Source organism: Callithrix jacchus, chromosome 3 (genome assembly GCF_049354715.1).
Source record: "Callithrix jacchus isolate 240 chromosome 3, calJac240_pri, whole genome shotgun sequence".
NCBI lineage: Eukaryota > Metazoa > Chordata > Mammalia > Primates > Cebidae > Callithrix > Callithrix jacchus.
The window spans coordinates 33,264,602-33,286,653 of record NC_133504.1 but is presented as its reverse complement, the minus strand read 5'-3'; the positions used below and the strand labels follow the sequence as shown (position 1 = coordinate 33,286,653).

Genomic DNA, 22,052 nt, shown 5'->3' with positions numbered 1-22,052 from the left:
CATTATATACTCGTAAGATAACTGGATTTAAAGTTTGCTTAAAACTCACTATTATTCTGTTGCAGCTCTCTACATTCTAGGTTCGGTCAGTTTTATTTTCTTGTCTATACATATTTTCCTTAAAATTATATCAAAAAGATAAGTAAATGAGTTAACAATTCATACAGATTATAGTTCTCACATTTTAATATTTTGAGCTGTATTATTTACCTTCTTATAGCTACTCCATGAGATTTTGAACTTTATTTTCAATATAAATAAATGTAGGATCCAAGAGTTTAAGTAGGTAAATTGATCTGAACTTACAGAACAAACACGTTGATACTAAATCCAGTTATTTTCTCACCAAGTTCGGTATTTTCTTTTTCACTACTTATAAAAATTAAATATTTTTCTTTTCTTTTGGCATCTTTTCCCTAGGCAGACTGATTCTTGAGTCTGATTACTAAGGATGGATACATTCTGAAATGCTGGCAGGCTTAACGAAATGATGTGCTGTAATATTTTATTTAAACAGAGAGAATTAAAACATTGTGATAAATGTATTAAGGATATATGTATATATGTGTGTGAATATTTGCACCATGTACTATTTCTCTAATAGAATATGACTAACTAGAGTCATATTTCTCTAATAGAATATGACTAACATTTTAACAATATCACTTCCTTGTTAAAATGTTCTACTTTAGATCTTTGCATTAGTTTTTTGAAATTTATTTCTCTTTATCAGATTCTTCCAGTACTATGAGCTTTACTTCATATTCATTCATGAATAAAACATTATTCTATCTCACAGAACATTATGAGGCCTAATAATATAAAATAGGTATTTGCTATATTGTTAAAAATTACTACTTTGGGAGGCTGAGGCAGGTGGATCATGAGGTTAGGAGACTGAGACTAGCCTGGCCAATATGGTAAATCCCTGTCACTACTAAAAATAGAAAACTTAGCTGGGTGTGGTGGCATGGGCCTGTACTCCCAGCAGCTGGGGAGGCTGAGGCAGGAGAATCGTCTGAATCTTGGAGATGGTGGTTGCAGTAAGCCGTGATCGCACCACTGCACTCCAGCCTGAGCAACAGAGCAAGACTCCATCTCAAAAAAAATTATTTATATGCATGAGATAATAGTGCTGTAATAATTAGTTTCATGCTCAGCTACAAGCAGCAACATATTCCAAAATTAAAATGGCTTAAGCAATATGAAAGTTTCTCTTTCTTTCATGTAAAAGCAGACTGGAGATAATCAGTTTACTGAAGGTGTTATGCTTCACAGCTGAGGGAGTTGGGCTTTTTCTGTTGTATTTTTCTACAATCCTAATGTATGCTTTCAATTTTCAAGATCATCTAACTGTGCTAAAAGGCTGCCAGACTTCTAATTATCATGTCTTCATTTCTAAAAGCAGAAACCGAAGAGAAGCAGAAAAAGGGGTGGGGAGATTGAATACACTAGCCACCTTTTAAGACAGTTTTCCTGAAAACCCTATGCAACTTCCATTATGGCTCATTGGCCAGATATTAGTCAAACGGATACCTCCAGTGGCAATGGGATCTAAGAAATGCAGTATTTAAACAGATAAAATATAGAATTATATTATGTAAAATGATGCGAAAATACACAGTGGGCTAGTCAGAGGGCATTCTCTGACAAAAAAAAAAAAAAAAATCATTCAAGATTCGAGTAATTTGTTACTTAATTCTTTAAGATCCCCGTAGAGCAGAAAGACAGTTCTCTACCCCTAGTTTTTGTTTGGAGTATATATTACAAAACTCAGGCTCAGAGATTGTACGAGATGCCTAAGACAATACTGTTTTTTAAGGCAGAATTATGTGCTCTTTCTCTAGAGATAAAAGTAAAATACACTATATTATGTGTCACAAATCTGAGATTTTTAAAATTTTGTTCCCTGTAATAGTTCTATAACCTTATACCTCTCTGAGCTTCAATACTTGCAGCTAAAAATAAGCACTCTAATTCTAAGAGTTATGAATTGCAAATGAGAAAATGCCAGAGAAATGCCGTTCCAGCAAGGGAGTGCTGCAGAACAATATGCGGCAGAATAGCAGGGTACGTCCATCTGTTACAAATTATTAAAACAATTACTATACATGGAATATTGTGCACATATTGCCTGAAGCATTGTTAGCAATTGATAAATATTTGTTAAAAAATTAAAAGTGTGAATATTTGGAATATGTAATTTTTTTAATCAATGCACTTTGCATTTTCATGTACATGAATGAGCTAGCCTTAGGCATCCATTTATGTTAGGGTTGTGGATAGATGGGAAAATTCAGTTTGCTAAGATAACTGAAAAACAAAGGGAATAATTTAAAATTAAGCTTCTAAACTAAAAGACAATACTTTTCAGAATTATCAGAATTTTTTTTTTTTTGGAGTAGAAAATTTCTGTAAATGTCTTTCTCTCTCATTTCATGTAGTGACAGCTGGTCTAGTTACTAGTCCATAGAGTTTCTTCCATAGTATAGTTAGGATACCACTTTCTCTGAGGACCTGTAGCCAATAAAGCTTATTACACTAAGATGGATCCTTTCTGATCCATCTGGCTATAAAGTGGTCATGCCCTGTAGCATTCCATTATCAAATGGAAGTGGTTTTTATGTGACCGGGCTCAAGCAGGTCTTGAAGGCACAAGTAAGTTACATGAGGAAGTGGCTCAAATGCTTATGGTCTCCACTCCTGCCACCATGCCTTCTCTTTCCCAGCCTGCACTGATGGCCTCATGGGGGGTTCCCTATAGTAAGTTGACAGAGAAAGAGACTAGGGCCGCGTTCACAGATAGTTCATCATGATATGCAGGCACTACCCAAAAGTGGACAGCTGCAGCACTACAGCCCCTTTCTAGTACATCCCTGAAGGACAGCAGTGGAGGGTAATCTTTCCAGTAGGCAGAATTTAAAGCAGTACGTTGTGCACTTTGCATGAAAGAAGAAATGGACAGGTGTGCGATTATATACTGATTCATGGAATGTAGCTAATGGTTTAGCTGGATGGTCAGGGACTTGCAGCTAGCATGATTGGAAAACTGACATCAAAGAAATTTGGGGAAGATGTATGTAAATGGTGGACCTCTCTGAGTGGTCAAAAACTGTGAAGATATTTGTATCCCCTATGAGGGCTCATGAGTGGGTGACCTCGTCAGAGAAGGAGTTTAATAATCAAATGGAAAGGAGGACCCCTTCTGTGGACACCACTCAGTCTCTTTCCCAAACCATCACCCAAAAGGTCCATGAAAAAATTGGCTATGGTGGTAGGGATGGAGGTTATGCATGGGCTCAGCAACATGGACTTCTAATCACCAAGGCTGACCTGGGTATGGCCACTGCTGAGTGCCCAGTTTGCCAGCAACAGAGACCAAGATAGGGCCCTCAATATGGCACAATTCCTGGGGGTGATCACCGAGCTACCTGGTGGCAGGTTCATTATATTTCACCTCGTCCATCATTGGAAGGACAGAGGTTTGTCCTCACTAGAATACACACTCCAGATACAGATTTTCCTACCTTACACACAATGCTTCTGCCAAGATTATCATGTGGGGATAATCACAGAATGCATTAACCACCATTATGACATTCCACACAGCATTGCCTCTCATCAAGGCACTCGCTTTATGGCTAAAAAGTGCAGCAGTGGGCTCATGCTTATGAAATTCACTGGTCTTACCATTTTCCCCATCATCCGACAGCAGCTGGATTGATAGAACTGTTGAATGGCCGTTTGAAGTCATAATTATAATGCCAACTAGGTGACAATAATTTGCAGGGCTGGGACAAAGTTCTCCAGAAGGCTGTGTATGTTCTGAATCATCGTCCAATATATGGCACTGCTTCTCCCATAACCAGGATTCATGGGTCCAGGAATCAGGGAGTGGAAGTGGAAGTGGCACCTCTCGCCAACACCCCTAGTAATCCAGCAGCAAAATTCTTGCTCCCTGTTACCATGACATTATGTTCTGCTGGCCTAGAGGTCTTAGTTCCAGAGGGAAGAATGCTACCAACAGGAGACACAACAATGATTCCATTAACCTGGAAGTTATAATTGAGCCTGGACACTTTGGGCTCCTCCTATCTTTAAGTCAACAGGCTAAGAAGGGAGTGACAGAGTTGGCTGGGATGATTGATGTGGACTATCAAGATAAAATCAGTAGATTTTATACTCTACAATGGAGGTAAGGAAGAGTATGCAGAAGTTACATTAGGGCATCTCTTAATAATACTTTACCACACCCTGTGATTAAGTTCCATGGGAAAATACAACAGCCCAATCCAGGCAGGACTACAGATGGCCCAGGCCCCTCAGAAATGAAGGTTTGGGTCACTCCACTAGGAAAAAAAAAAAAAACTGTCTGCTGAAATGCTTGCTGAAGACATAGGGAATACAGAATGGGTATTAGAAGAATGTAGTCACCAATACCAGCTCCAGTCATGTTATCAGCTGCAGAAACGAGGGCCGTAATTTCCATGAGTATTTCCTCCTTCTTTTATTTTAGATATGAATGCTGCCCATGAAAAATGCTGGGATGTTCAAGAATTAGGACAAAAAGGCAGTGAAATTTGGAGAAAGTTTCCCAAAGATAACTGTGTATTTTGCTTTTCTATCACATGAAATGCTGCCTCAGTGTTCCTAGTTTTACTATAACATAGAGTGTAGGTCTGTCACATCCTCATATATATGAAATTTCAGCTGCTCTTATTAGGATTTTAGGTGAGCAATAACTGCCCCATGGCAGAGACCTTTCACTGACAAGGCCTGTGAATTTTCTTTTTCATTCTCATGCCTGAGTCAGCTATTTCAGGGAAGCTTTTTGCAAATATAAGTAACAAGTTGCCATAATACCTTTAAAAACAATCACTGGCTAATGAATACAGTATCTGTGAAACTACTTATACCACTCAGCCCCTGTAGAGATTAATGTTACTAAACATAGTGTTATCATGAGAGGAAAAGTGATGTATGTACACATATATTTATCATAATTAAAACTTGGTGCTGGGATAGCTGTATTAAAACTTAAATAGCATTTTTTCCCAAGATAACTTAGACTTAGTGTATATTAGCAACTTTCTGGTAACTAATACAGACTTCTGAATATTAATATTATGACCCCAGTGTATGACATTGTAGAGAAAAAAATCATTTTAAAAAACCACCTTAAACTCTTAAATGTTCCATTCAATTTGCCCAGAAAGCTCTGAAAAACCTTTCTGTGTTTTATAAGAAAGAAACAAAATTTTTCACCTCAAAAATTCTTTTTATGAGAAGAGTACGAAGGATTTATCTCGAACCTAGAAAAAAAAATAAACATATTTATCCAAAGAGCAATGCTATTCTGAAAAATTTGCCCAGGTACTAAGGTCCTTAGTGAAGTCACTTACTAAGAATTCTATTCATACACACAAATGAATAAATCTGTCCAGACCAATTCCAAGAAAGGAGATATTTGTCTGGCAGAACAATTCCCTGAAAAGACAATGATAGAGATTGGTTTAGGGGAAGTTGTCAGGGCCCTCTATTGTCCCTTTTCCCTATTCTATGCAAAACTCCATGTCGTTGCACTATATCTGTATCAAAAGAGAAATGTGACTTACAGGCATTATATATATTTATAAAGCATACATTATAATCTGTTTAATGTAATGATAAGGACTAATTTAACTAAGATATTATGCATAACTTAGAAGCCACAACAGTGACCAGATAATACTTCATCTGTCCAAGCAGGGGCTCAAAGAATATAAAAAATAAATGGAAAAACCCAAAACTTACTGATGAAAGTGAGATTCCTACCTTGGTGAGGGACCAAGATGGAGTGAATAAACTAGGTAGAATCAATCAACTAGTGTCTAGGTATCAGATCATACATCGGGTTTATTCCAGTTTGGAGGTAATACCTTGAGCAAACCACAACAAAAGGGGACAGTTTACAAAGAGCTTTCACATAGAATCCTGTGGGGGTCTTCTCTCTGGCCACCTGAGAATGAGAAGTTTGCTCTCAAACATCCCCCTATCAAAAGCAAAAAGATCTGGTCCTTTGGGCCAAAAATCTGTGTTATCATTTTCTGTAACATGCATAGAGGTATGTATGGTAGAGAGCTTCTTCTTTTATTTTCTATGTAATCTTTGGGATAACACCATTTGTTACACAGAAAATTACCAAGTCCATTAGTGAGGAAGCACAGCACAGAAGTTACAAATACAATGGAAAGTATTCTCTAATTTTACACATGGGCTTACAAACTATATATTATTTTACAGAGCAATTTATTTAGTAGTTTCTTTAAAGAGCACTGTCAATTATTTCCATAAAGTGTACTTCCTGATCTATTTCCTTTCAAAGCGTACTAAGTAAATATTGATTTAATTATCATAAAATTGAAAGAAATATGCCCTTGGGCAACTGCCAGCTATTTTAAAGCCATATTCTCTACTTCAGTTAAACATAAAAGTGGTATGTGTTCATGAGCAAAGTTTATCCCAGCCTATATCAGAAGACAATCTGAAACAAAGCAAGAATAAAGAAAAGAAAACATTCCATTCACTTTTATTTGTAGATCCAGATGAAGGTACCCCAAGTGGTTTGAGATGTAATGATATAGACCTGTTTGAGAAGACCCATCACCTATAATTTCCCTCTGATTATGAAGTAATACAACAAGCTACAATAAGTGGACTGACATGGTGGTGAATGCAAACCGTTTCTAACTCCTCTCATTTGCTTGCTGGTGTCTAAAGGTAGCATGACATTTTATTATCATATATTTTATTTAGTCTATTTCTAAATTTTAAAAGAGTATGTATCTGTTATTTTAACACATTAGGGAGTAAGAAAGGATGTTAAAGAAGATACCTATTTCTGTTTTTAATAAATATTATTTAAAAAGTCTTTTATGTCTTTGTTAAGAATTTTTTTTTAATTAACAATAGTTATTTTCTAATATTGGAGTATACTGATGCTTTCAGTGGTCATTGATGTCAACAAAGCTTGCTTGCCTAGGCATTCTCACTTGTATAAATTCCTGTGATGGTAACATGGTCATTTCCAAACACAGTGAGCTCTTCAGCGTTCATCCTCATTCTTTGTAGCTGGCTCCTTCTTTATGGCCAAATCACTGGGCTCTGGGTGGGTTTGATTCAATTGCTTCTAAAACTTCCAATCTAATTTGAATTTGCATTTGTCAAATCATTGCCCACATTTCTGATTGTAATCTAACAAGCGTGTAAAGACAATAAAAACAAAAGGTGCTGCATAATTTTCATTTACAAAAATAAATCTTTCTTCCTTCTGTGATATATTTAATAACAAAGAATTTCTTCCTCTCCCCTAATTTCTATTGTAATTTTTGGAGTATGTTTTTCATTTTTGCTTTGCATTATGTATACACATTTGTATACATGTCTTACCTGAAACCTTAAATTCTGTTCTTCTTCATAACAGAAAAATAATTAATGATCTTTATATTCCCTTGCTCCTTCTAATATTAGATTGGTGCAAAAGTAATTGTGGTTTTTGCAATTAAAAGTAATTCAAAAACCACAATTACTTTTACACCAACCTAATACAATACTGTCAGTGAATATCTGAGGAATGTAAAGTGCACATGCTTTGAGACTAAAGTCTTGGTAAATTCTGTGGATTTACCAAATAAGTTCGAGCAAAGTAATATCTGCACACAGTAATAAAAAAAATCTAAAACTAAAAACAAAATATCAATAAACAAAAAAACACTATAAAATACTATACTACAAATAGTACTTAAACAATTATGTTTATAAAGAAAAAAAATATCCTGTCTCACCTTTCTCAACACCTAGTCTTCCTCCCCAGAGAGCTATGCTTCCTTTGTGGAACTATTTATGCATTTAATTATTCTTTTAGTACTTTTCATATAATTCGTAATTTGCTTATACTTGTATGTCATGACTTTTCAGTTTTAAATATTTAAAATTGATTTCTTGTCAGTTGTGAGAATTGACTTGTCAATAGGTGGTTTATTGACTTGTCATAGAAAAAGTTTGTTGATTTCTATTGTAACCGTTTTCTCAACACTTCCTTATCTCAATATACTAAGATCAATATTTTAGTTTATTTATCACCTCTTAAATAATTACTTTAAATCCAACTCATATCACTCTTCTAAAAGTGAATCACAAAAGTAAACATTTGTTGATAGTGGCTAGCTGCACAGAAAGCAACCCTTCACTCCACATCTTTTACACACAACTTCTGTATTAAGATCGTGAATTATCCTAGCAAAACTACATTTTCTGGCATACCTTGAAAAAGAAGTAGCTAAATTAATATGAATAAGAAGAGTTTTGTGGTATTTTCAGAAAAGCCCTTTAAGGGAGCTTACTCAGTTTTATAAGTAAATCCTTTTTCCCTTTTTCTTTTCTCCTTCTGAATGTCGACATGATGGCGAAGACTTGCATGATGGTTTGCACTAATGAGTTCATGCTGACGTTGGAAGAAACATGCTGAGCAAGCATGGTGAAACAGAAAGAGCCTGGAATCTTGATGGCCACTGAAACTGCCATGATAACCCTCAGCCACCAATATCTGAACTGCTCTTAAAAGAGAGAAAAATAAAATTCTAAGTTTTTAAAACAATGCTATACAAATTTTTAGTCATATCACCCAAACATATTTCAAGGGTTATGTTGAAAGAATACCATCTATTAATAGAAAACAAATGAACTTAATTGCAGGTAATTGAATGAGGGAAATGAATGGATTATTCAATTAAAATTTCAATTCCTGTAATTTTAAATTTGCATTGGTTTTTAAGAATATAAGGTTAAAGATAGAGTTAATGGTTTGATATACAATTCACCTAGATTAAACACAAGAGTATAAAGGGATAACATGTATTATTATACTAAGGCAAATCATGTCCCTGGTCTGTCTGATTGAAATGATAATTTAATAAGAATAGAAGCCAAAACAAACCTTTTAATCTTTGGAAGATTCATGTCAATAAAATTATTAAACTTCCAAGCTAAAGCTAGTTCCCATTTAGATAGATCTGGAAACCCTACATGGATTATAGTAGTATGTGTGTGTAGAGACAGAGAGGGGAAAGCACTGTTTTATGAGTAATAATTCTGCTATAAAAGAAATTCTATATAGCATGTGATCTATTTTATAGCTAATATAATAATAAGCATTTATAATTATACAATGCTATGTTGAAGGCATCGTATGTTACTGTAGGTCACTAACTATGTTTCATCCTCAAAACAATCCTCTAAGTAGGCATTGTTTTTATTCCATTTGAGGAAGCTGAGGCATGGAGATACCTTCTCAAGGTCACAGAACTCATAAATGTCTTTGCTAGAATTCAGACTCAGGTAATTTATCTTCAGAGTAAGACCATTTAACCATTTGTATTCTCGTATCATACTGGCTTTTACCAAATAAGAAATAGTTTTCAAGAAAAAAATAAACTACTGTTTTCTTTAATAGCCTCCCTGTCAGTGTGTTCACCACCGCTTCACAAGCCATCCCTTCCTCTGTGTTGCTTGTGTATTCTTCAGTTGGTTAAAATTTCCAAATTTACAAAACTAGATGTTTATAAATTGTCTCTCACAGGATTTCAACAATTCTTTGAGTAAACTATCCGAAGTACAAAATACAAGGTTAAGTCAACTATCCAATGTACATAAATAAATTGTGTCCTGTAGAAGACCACACATGAATGTCTAATAAATAAATACATGGTGTATACTTTAATTCTAATGTTCCATTCAGCTCTGTACTCTTGTGTCTGTGATATGTGTACTGAGAAGTACGTTTTCCCCAATTCTGTCTTGTTTTGTTATCTTTTAAAACCAGCTTTTAAAATATTTTCATGTTTGCTTCTGCAAACTCTACAAATGAATTTAACAGCTTCCTCAAGTGTGCTACCCTTTCTGACAAGATTCTGCAAGCCTCTCTCGTATGCTAAATTCTTGATATGAAGCTCGGTTGAATTTTGTCATTTGCTGATCAATTTTTATCTGCTTTCTCCATAACCAATATCACTTTAGATGTGCAACCACATGTTCTCTCAGCCGTTCCTCTTCTTGTCTCCAACTATCTCATTTATTCTGATCTTGTCTGTTTCATAGCAGTTTAATATTTCCCATCTTATCTCACTACTCATTTCATCATCTTCTCCATAACTCTATCTTTATTACCTAGAAAAGGCTCTCAAAGACATTCCAAAAGTCAAACAGAAGTGGTATAGACTGTCTGGTTACAAAGTTAAGTGAGTTTAAAAACCTAAGGCTTAAGATGTTACTTCATATTCATTTTAGAAACAAGAATAGAAAAACAAGTGACTAAATTGCTATTGACTAAATATGATTTTGAGTACTAATAATTGTTTTAATTTCTTTTTCTCTCTCTCTTTTTTTTTTTTTTTTTTTTTTTTTGAGACAGGATCTCACTCTGTCAGTCAGGTTGTGCTATGGCACAACCACAGCTTACTGCAGCATCCAACTCCTGGGCTCCAGTGATTCTGTCACTTGAGATTATAGGTATACACTACCAAATAGCTGAGACTGCAGGCATGTACCACCACACCTGGCTAATTAAAAAATTGTGGAGATGAGAAAAAAAATTGTGGCACTGTGTTGCTCAAGCTGGTCTTGAACTGCTGACCTGACCTCAAGTGAACTTCCCACCTCAGGCTCTTGAAGTGCTGGAATTATAGACATGAGCCACAGTGCTTGTCCACTCTTTATTCTTCTTTAATAAAATAAGATGTTAAAAGCACTTGTTCCTGATATTCTAACAAATAAATGAATATAACAGTAAACATTTCTTGTAAGAAAGGCATGAACTCTAGTAAAACATTTTTGCCAGAAATTTGAAATAAATGTTATAGAAATAAAGACGGCTATGATATTCTACAAAATAAGTGTACAGTATATATAACTGAATGTTAACTAAATATTTAAAAGTATTTTAATTCATATTTGTATACTTCACAGAAAATAGAAGAATCCTCAACTTATGAAGAGGGTAACAGACAGGAAGGGGAGCAGAGGGAAGGAGATGGGAGGGTGTGGAATTGTGGATTGACAAATTTTGAGAGGAAGAGACTTACCAGGGAGCTAAACTCTTCCCTGTGGTTTGGTTACTTCATTGTCATAAAAATGTGCTCTAACTATGAGTATAAAATTCCTGCAGCAGCAGCAGCAATAATTGGGAAGAAATCAGAGATAGAAGCAACAGGATGTACCGTGCATTCTACAGCACTGCACAGGCAAGCAGAGCTAGACATTAAACTCTGGCATGAAAACCTAACCCTTGACTATTGAATTTTTAAAGGGCGTAACTAACTGAGCACCGTCTCTTCTCATGGTGAAATTCAGTATAGGGCAATAGCAATATGTAAAGGAAAACATCTTTGATTTAGCCCTATCCTACTATCTCACGTTTCCTACTTGTTTGAAATAACTTCACTATTAGGCCTACAAGCCAGGGTTTGAGGCTTCCAAGTGCAGCACAACGGCAGGGTAAAGCAGCGACAACACCTACCAGACTCTATCCACGGTGTACTTGGACGTGGATCCAAAGGTTGCACTTGGCTAGGACTGATTTTCTGAAGTACTGGGCTATAGCTAGGTTTTATGAAGGCTTTCAGAAAGGTGACTCTTTTATAAAAGACAAGCCAGTAGGGAATCAGTTTAAACAAGTCAAGATTTCCCTCTCACTATTTTAACATTTTCATTCTTGGAGGGACCTACTGCCGTCTCATTCATTTCATGCCACTGCAATATACTCCATCCCTTCATTCACAATATCATTTCAAAGGTATCAGTAAGTCACTGCCAGATTGCCAAACACAGGGTTATCTTGAATTCATTAATATACTTCATTGCTCTGATATAAGAAATAGCTGACCCCCGTGCCTTTTCAAATCAGTGTAAACTTGTTTTTAGTTTAAATTATGAGCAAGCATATATGTCTGTGGTATTTTCTCTATACCTCAAATACAAATTGAAATTTATTTTATTACTGTTCTTCAAATAACTATATTAAATGTAAAACATCACTACTGTATATTTTAGAATTCATTTTATATTTATTGATTTATTTTCTTGCTTTCTTTAATGATGTTTCCATGTTACAAATTTTTAATTTAGGCAGACTTTTTGTTATTACTAATTGAAAATTTTAAAAATTATTTTAATAGTCAATATGTAAACACTAATATAGTTTATGACTTACCTGACGCTCCCTATTCATAGATCTACATCATTTTTCTTTGAGGATAAAGTTTTTCTTTTAAACAGTGGACATAAGTGTTAGTCTTTAATATCTGAAAAGACAATTTCATCATTAATCTTGAATGACTTTTTAATATATTGCTGGAATAGAATACTAGGTTAAAATTTATAAAGGTTGAAATGGCTTGAAGATATTACTTTCTGGTATTCCGGCATTTATTGCTACTGATGAAAATTTTCCATTCAGTTTTATTGTTTTTCCTTTGTAAATAATCTGTTTTTCCAGAAGCTTTTAATTTTTTTACTTCCTATTTAAGTATATATTTATTTTTTCTGTTCTATATAGAACCTAACACTTTCATTTTATTCAACTCTGGAAAAGTCTCCGCCATTTGGGTTCTTACTAATTACATTGTCCTTTTTTTCTTTTAGCTCTTGTAAGATCTTTTTATCTCAGTAGGCTTATGCTTTTGTTGTACTTGTTGCTATTTTATATATATATATATATATATTTATGTATATATGTATATATATTTATGTATATATGTATAAATATATATATTCATACTGTGTGTGTGTGTGTGTGTGTGTGTGTGTGTGTGTGCGTGATTTTATAAGTATTTTCTTAAGAGTACCAAGTAATTGTCTAGCATTTTCTATCATTTGGGGAAATGGCTTCTTTAAATATGCTTATTTTTAATTGTTTTATATGCTATTTTATGTCCATTTTATTGCAAGGTGTTTCATGGGTAACTTTAATTTTTTATCCTGTTAGAAAATTATAAATAAAAATTCTTCTGTTTCCCTAAAAATCATGGTTTGCATGGCGTTTTCCATATTTTGGAAACATTTGTAAGATATTCTGCTTAACATCATATTATACAATTATGATGGTTAGAATATATAATTTTATATTTAGTCTCAGTAACCTGACGAGGGTTGTAAGAAGCTAGAACTGTGTGTTTTTCTGTTGGGGGTCCTGGTCCCTGCACAATTTTTGTATTTTTGACTTTTCATCACTACAGCTGTATACTTGCTGTCACATATACACAAACACATGTGATGTACACTGTAAATCTCAATGACCTCCATCACTAAGCTGCCAAAGAAAACTTAGATACTGGCTGCCCACTCCAGCATTCTAGACCTAAAACCCATCTCTTTAGCGGGATTTTTGATAGACATTAGTGTATTCAATTTAATTTCATGGTTAACATCTGATGATTCCAGGAGGCAAAGATGGCTCTGTGAGGTGAGTTCCCTTTATTGCATATGACCACGTAATGGAGAAAACTGCCTGGCCCCAAGTCTTATGCTTTCTGGTGGTATTGTGTTTCAACTCACAAACAATCTGTCATTGTCACCAAACCTATTCCATAGCATTGGGTTTCTGAGTTGGAATGGATTTTGAGGTCAGCACTTCCCTCCAGTTTTGATGTGAGAAAATGGTACGGGATCTGATTTATTTGATCTTAGTAAGTTTCTTCTTAGATACATCTTCATCCATTGCTGTAAAAAAAGCTTAGTAAAGACCATCTTGTGAAGGAAAACAATGAATCCATTTTGTAATTTCAGGAAATGTGCACAGCTCCAAGAATGTTATGAATTTGCTTGTGTTTAATCTCTCAAGCCTTCTTCCCAATACCATAAGAGCAGGAATCATGTCTTTCGTAATAACCACACAATCCCTTGCTCTTAGTGCAGTGCCTGGAGCAGAGTAGGCACTCGATTGTGCTGCCTGAATAAATATTTGTCTGACCTATGGACGCATACTTAGGCTTCAGGTTCTCAGCCCTCCTCCTTTCAGTCTATTATGAATTCAAATAGATACACAAGAAACAGAGTGGTGATTGGGGAGACATAAATATGCCTATAAATAATTTCAAAGCTAGGCCCCAGATCCAGTAAAATATTTTAACATGTACATTTATTTACTTTTGGTCATTTCAATTTCAACCAGTATCCAAAAAGAATCAAGGAGGAAATGTGGAAAATTTGAATGTCTGTTCTTACACAAGCCACTGTCTTTTAAGGGATCCTCATTTCCTCTCCTGAAGTTATCTTTGTCTACTTTGGCTTCTTGGTTTACTTCTTACCATTTCAGACTTCTCAAGATAACGTGTGATTTTTTTTTCCCAAGTCTGCAACCTTGATCTTCCTTTCTTCTCTATCTCTCTCTATATATTCTGTATAAGTAACTACCTGATGAATATAGATGTGTAACTAGATCTGTCCCTAGCATCTCACACATATCTCAAACCAAACTCATTATAATTTTTCCTTTTCCTCTTTCAGTGAATAGCACCATGAGCCTTACAGTTCCCTAAGCTTTTCTATGCTTTCATCAATTATATCACCCGTTCTTTAGGCATGAGGGGGGAAGACCCATTTATTTAGCACCTACTATATTCTAAGAAGTGTGCTAGATACAGGGTCAGAGAAAACATGGTTCCTGAACTTATTGAAATAGCAAATAAATAATGAGTATAAAACTACTGTTGAATGCCATGATACATCTGTGCATACAGGCATATGGAACATATTAAATAACATTTAAATCTGATTGAACGTTAAGAAAAGTTTTAAATGAAAAGAGTTCTTTTCTCTTTGAAATGAGAGGCTGTTTGAAGAAAATATAGGAATTAGCTGCAAGAGGAAAAATGAGTGCTTTATCTAGTCAAGGGAAAAAATATCTATAGATACATATCTATAAGCCAGGATATGTTACAGATCCCAATTCTATTCTCAAGGGTACGTGGATATCATGATTATAACTCCTTCCAAACCTTCCATTGTACCCTATGCTAACTGTCAGTTTCATAAGATGATCTCAGGGTTTTTTGCTTACTCATAAACATTGAGAAGCATTAAGTGAGTTTCAATTTTCACAGCAGTTACCTAAAAAGAAATAGCGACTCTCTTTCCCCACCAGATGGCTAAATGTCTTTAGGCTGTCTACAGCCTTGTGCTTTCACTGGAGTGTTAAAAACACTCTGAATTGTAAAATAATTCTTTCTAAGCTATAACTTTTCAGGAGTCAAAAGAGGACAATGAATGTCTTAAACAGATAAAAATCTCTTTACAAAAGTGAACCAAGAATTTAAAATGAGATAAGTTGTAGAACTGTTGAAATTTGCATTTCTTTTCACATTTCACTCTTGTCTGCTCATTTAATACCAAAAGATTTATAATAGTAGTTGACCAATGCTTCAAAAAAATATCAGACACATTAACTGTATTAATGTGAAGGATGATAGAGTTACTGATGATGACCAGAATTACTCAGTATTATTTATCTCAAATAATTTATGTGTTCTCATCCATCCTATTAAATTCATCTTCTTTCTATTGAAACTTGGAGTTCATCGGTTTTCTCTCCTTAGAAAGTTCAGGCGATTTAGAAGGTACATTTGTTCTAATTAAACCAGTTAAAAATTGTTTAGGATGTATTTAAAAATAATTATTCAAGATACTTCTCAAAAGAAGATGTACAAATTGGCACCAGATAGATATATGAAAAATGCTCACCATCACTAATCATCACAACATACAAATTAAAACCCCAATGAGCTATAACTTCACAGCTGTTAGGATGGCAATTATCAAATGAGAAAAGATAAGCACTGAAGAGGATGCAGAGAAAAGAGAATCCTTACACACTGGTGATGGAAATGTAAGTTAGCATAGCCATTTTGGAAAATAGTATGGAGGTTCCTCTAGAAACTAAAAATAAAACTATCATACGATCCCATAGTCCCACTTCTGGGTATATATTCCAAAGAAATAAAATTAGTATGTCAGGGATGTCTGCATTTCCATGTTCATGACAGTATTATTCATAATAACCAAGATATGAAAACAACTTTAGTACCTATCAGTGGTTAAATGGATAAAGAACACCTGGTATGTATATACAATAGCACACTATTCAGCCTTAAAACAATAATGAAATACTGTCATTTGTGACAACATGGTTCAATCTAAAATACATCATGCTTAAGTGAAATAAGCCAGGCACAGAAACACAAATATTCCATTATTTCACCTACATGTGTAATCTAAAAATCTCAAGCTCAAACAAATAGAGAATAGATGGTTTACCAGAAGCTGAGAGTGCAGCTGGCAGTGATAGGAGAAGGATAAAATGTTTGTCAAAGGATACAAAGTCTCAGTTAGGAGGAAAAAGCTCTGGTCATCTATTGTACAGGAAGATGACTGCAGTTAATAATGATTTATTGTATATTTTAAAATTGCTAAGAGTGGATTTTAATGTTCTCACCATAAATAAATGATAAGCATGTGAACTGATGGATATGTTAAGTGGCCTGATATGATCATTCCACAATGGATATCAGAACATCATATTGTGCCCCATAAGTATATATATATTATTTGTCAATTAAAATTTAAAAATTATTATTCAAGTGAGCTTAGCTTAATTTAGTTAACTCAACCAAAGAACTATTTGATTGTCTATTATTCTAAATAATATTTATGTCTCCAAATGCCACTTTATAACTGCTATGAGTTACAAGAGATTAAAACAAGGTACAGAAGATGTCAAAGTGGAGACGATTAATATGCTGTATTTTGATCAATTTACGACACTTGACTGTAGGTATTTCAAAGGAGCCCAGGTGAATCATTTTCTTTATTTTAACTTCATAAATACAGACAAATCATATTAAAATATGTATTCATTCTATTTTGCATTAGGTATTAAAATAACTTACATAAACACTTTCCTATTAATTAAACTGATATTACATTAAAATTTGTGTTAATTTTGTTTTGTATTAAATATTTCATAGTAGCAGAAACTTATTTACAACTTAAGTCACTATTCATTGTTTTTCCTCCATCTAAAATCTAAAGAAGGTATTTGTTCTCAATCTTGTAGGGTTATATTTTTTAAAACCTCAGTCCTAAAAGAATTGAAGGCAAAACAGAATCAACACAATGGCATTACATGTAGATTTTATACAACATGTTATAAATAATATTATAAAGGTACTCTTAAGAAGTACATAAATGTCAACAGAGATTTCCATATTTTATTTTTCAGTTATTTCTACTAATTGCTTTAAAATGTTTGTAAATTCACATTGTTTTGTTATATATTTACATATATTGTTATATATACATATATTTACACAATACATTTAATACATATTATATATATACACAGTATATTTTAAAAGAAAGAACTATTTTATGTTTTTTCTTCTTTAAAAGCATCAATATTTTCCTATTTTTCTGATACATCATAAGGTAAGAAACATTTCCTATGATTCTTACTTTAGAATGTAATAATGCTTTCTGATTTTTTCAATGTGTAAATAATTTTGTGTTAAGAAAAACAAAATGAAAGCTCAATATTCCCATTTCCTTTTTATTCATATATTATTACTAATTTATTTTGCCAATTAACAACAGTGCCTCAGTGAACATTCATCACTAAATAACATACTCATAAAGTTTGAGCTTGTGGTCATAATGCCTGTAAAAATGATTGAAACCCTATCCAGAATCCAGAATCTACAAAGAACTTAAACAGATTTACAAGGAAAAAAAATACAACCCCAGCAAAAAATGGGTGAAGGATATGAACAGACACTTCTCAAAGAAGACATTTATATAGCCAATGAATATATTTTAAAAAGCTCATCATCACTGGTCACTAGACAAATGCAAATGAGAACCACAATGAGATACCATCTCATACCAGTTAGAATGGCAATCATTAAACAGTCAGAAAATATCAGATGCTGGAGAGGATGTGGAGAAATAGGAATGCTTTTACACTGTTGATGGGAGTGTAAATTCGTTCAACCATTGCAGAAGACAGTGTAGTGATTCCTCAACAATCTAGAACTAGGAATACCATATGACCCATCAATCCCATTGCTGAGTATATACCCAAAGAATTATAAATCATTCTAGTGTAAAGACACATGCACGTGTATGTTCATTGTGGCACTGTTCCCAAGAGCAAAGACTTCAAACCAACCCAAATGCCCATCAATAATAGACTGGATATAGAAAATGTGGCATATATACACCTTGGAATAACATGCAGACATAATAAAATGAACTCATAAAAAAAGAGTTCATGTCCTTTGCAGGGACATGGATGAACCTGGAAACCATCATTCTCAGCAAACTAACACAAGAACTGAAAGCTAAACACCCCATATTTTCACTTATAAGTCAGAGTTGAACAATGAGAACATATGGACACAGGGAGGGAACATCACACACTGGCACCTGCCAGGCATTGGGGATTTAGGAGGGAATGGGTAGCATTAGGTGAAATACCTAATGTAGATCATGGGTTAATGGGTGCAGCAAACCACCATGGCACGTGTCTATATGTAGCAAACCTGCGCATTCTGCATATGCACCGCAGAAGTTAAAGTATACTGAAAAAAAATTGTTAAAGCCCATATGATTTCAAAATATACATAGTTGAACATTTACCTGAGCAGGGGCCTTGGATTTAATTGCTCTTGAATACAGCTAAACTCTCATCTTTCTCAGCAAACATTAACATAAAATCATCTAGATTTATCCCTGCTCTTAGATTGTCAAGGAAAACACTATAATTACTGGTACCATTGCCTGTCTCCTACCTTGAGAAGTGGTCCCTAACTCCACTAGACAGTTTCTATCCCCACTGAAGTCTCCCATTTGGCCTGTGTATAAGACAAATGGATCTTGGATAATAACAATGGATTATCGTAAGCTTAACCAAGTGGTGACTTGATTGCAACTGCTGTACAAGATGTAGTTGCATTGCGTGAGTAAATTAATACATCTGTTGCCTGCTGTGCAGCCATTGACTTGGAAAATGCTTTTTCTCTATTCCTGTCCACAAGGCCACCAGAAGCAATTTGCCTTCAGCTGGCCAGGCCAACAACATACCTTTACTGTCCTACCTCAGAGGTGTATCAGCTCTCTGGTTTTGTGTCATAATCTTACCAGATAGAAACTTGATAGCTTTTCAATTCTGCAAAATATCACATTGGTCCATTACATTGACCACATTATGCTGATTGAATGCAGGAACAAGAAGTACCAAACACACTGGACTTATTGGTGAGACATTTACATTCCAGAGGATAGGAGATAAATACCACTAAAATTTAGGGAAAGTTTCTAGGGTTCCAGTGATGTGGGGCCTGTTGAGATATTCCTTCTAAGTCAAAGGATAAGTTGCTGTATTTGGCCCTTCCTACAACCAAGAAAGGGGCACAATGTCTAGTGAACCTATTTGGATTTTGGAAGCAACACATTCCAAATTTGAGTGTGTTACTCTGGCCCAGTTTTTGAATGACCCAAAAGGCTGCCAGTTTAGAGTGGGGTCTGGAACAGAGAAGGCTCTGCAACAGGTCAAGGCTGCTGTGCAAGCTGCTCTCTCACTTGGACCATATGACCTAGTAGATCCAACAGTGCTTAAGGTGTCAGTGGCAGATAGGGATGCTGTTTGGCGTCTTTGGCTGGCTCCCATATTCAATAGGTGAATCACAGTGGAGGCCTCTAGGATTTTGGAGCAAGTCCCTGCCATCTTCTGCAGATTACTACTATCCTTTTTAGAGACAGATCTTGGCCTGTTACTGGGGTTTGGTGGAAACTAAATGTTTGACTATGTGTTGTCAAGTCACCATGCAACCTGAACTGACTATCATGAACTGGGTGCTTACTGACCAATCTGGCCATAAAGTGGGTCATGCACAGCAGCATTTCATCATCAAATGGAAGTGGTATATTTGTAATCAGGCTCGAGCAGGTCATGAAGGCACAAGGAAGTTACATGAGGAAGTGGCTCAAATGCCCATGGTCTCTACTCCCACCACCCTGCCTTCTCTTCCCCTGCCTGCACTGATGGCCTCATGGGGAATCCCTTTTGATCAGTTGACAGAGGAAGAGAAGACTAGGGCATGTTTCACAGATGGCTCTGCACGATATGCAGGCACCACTCAAAAGTGGACAGCTGAGGACTACAGCCCCTTTCTAGGACTTCCCTGAAGGACAACAGGAAAGGGAGATATTCCTAGTGGGCAGAACTTCAAGCAGTACACCTGGTCGTGCACTTTGCATGGAAGGAGAAATAGTCAGATGTGTGATTATACACTGATTCATGGGCTGCAGCCAGTGGTTTGGCTGGATGGTCAGGCACTTGGAAGAAGCATGATTGGAAAATTGGTGACAAAAAAAATGTGGGGAAGAGCTATGTGGATGGATCTCTCTGAGTGGTCAAAACCTGTAAAGCTAGTTAAATCCCATGTGACTGCTCACCAATGGGTGACCTCAGCAGAAAAGGAATTTAATAATCAAGTGGATAGGATGACCCATGCTGTGGACATCACTCAGTCTCTTTTTCCAGTAACCCCAGTCATTGCCCAATGGGCCCATGAACAAAGCATCCATGGCAGCAGGGATGGACATTACTCACTGGCTCAGCAACATGGACTTCCACTCTCCTTGCTGTGGGTACTGATGAGTTCCCAGTTTGCCAGCAGCAGAGATCAACACTGATCCCTCAATATGGCACTATTCCTGGGGGTGATCAGCCAGTTACCTGGTGGCAGGTTGATTATATTGCACCTTTTCCATCATAGAAAGGGCAGAGGTTTGCCCTCACTGGAATAGACACTCCATATAAGGGTTTTCCTATCCTGCACACAACGCTTCTGCCAAGATTACCATCTGGGGACTCACGGAATGCCTAATCCACCATTTATTCCACACAGCATTGCCTCTGACCAAGGCCCTCACTTTACGGCCAAAGATATGTGGCAGTGAGCTCATGCTCATGGAATTCACTGGTCTTACCATGTTCTCCATCATTCTGAAGCAGCTGGATTGATAGAATGGTGAAATGGCCTTTTGAAGTCACAATGACAACACCAATAGGTGACAATACTTTGCAGGACTGAAGCCTGTTCTCTAGAGAGACACATATGCTCTGAATCAGCATCCAATAAATAGTATTATTTCTCCCATAGCCAGAGTTCTCCGGTCCAGGAATCGAGGAAGGGAAGTAGAAGTGGCACCACTCGCCACCACCCCTAGTGATCCACTAGCAAAATTTTTGCTCCCTGTTCCTGCGACATTATGTTCTGCTGGCCTACAGTTCTAAGTTCCAGAGGGAGCAATCTTGCCACCAGGAGACGCAACAATGATTCCATTAAACTGGAAGTTAAGATTGCCACCTAGACACTTTGGTTAATCTTCCTACCATTAAGTCAACAGGCTAAGAAGGGAGTGACAGTGTTGGCTGGGATGATTGGCCCAAATCAGTCTACTACTCCACAATGGAGGTAAGGAAGAATATGCATGAAATACAAGAGATCCATTAGGGCATCTCTCAGTATTACATACCCTGGGATTAAGGTCAATGGGAAACTACAGCAACCAATCCATGAAGGGCTACAAATGACCCAGATTCTTCAGGAATGAAGATTTGGGTCACTCCACCAGGACAAAAAGGATGACCTGCTGAGGTGCTTGCTGAAGGCAAAGGGAACACAGAAAGGGCAGTAGACGACAGCCATCAATACTAGCTATGACCAAATGACCAGCTGCAGAGACGAGGACTTTAATTGTCGTAATTATTTCTTCCTTCTTTTGTTAAAAACATGTTTGAGAACATATATACTTGTACTAAGAAAATATCTTCATTTTATTTCCCTTTATTTTATCATGTGAAATAAGACTTATTAACTTCACATCAGCATTTAAGTATTGTTCATTTTATGTATTTGGGTTGGGGATTGGTGAGTTTCTGGTTATATGAAGGATAGTTG

At 35.7% G+C, this 22,052-nt stretch overlaps 1 pseudogene; it reads left to right on the top strand.

Moving 5' to 3' along the window:
- Positions 1-2,583: 2,583 nt before the first annotated feature.
- Positions 2,584-21,385, top strand: LOC144581679 (uncharacterized; annotated as a pseudogene).
- Positions 21,386-22,052: the final 667 nt, after the last annotated feature.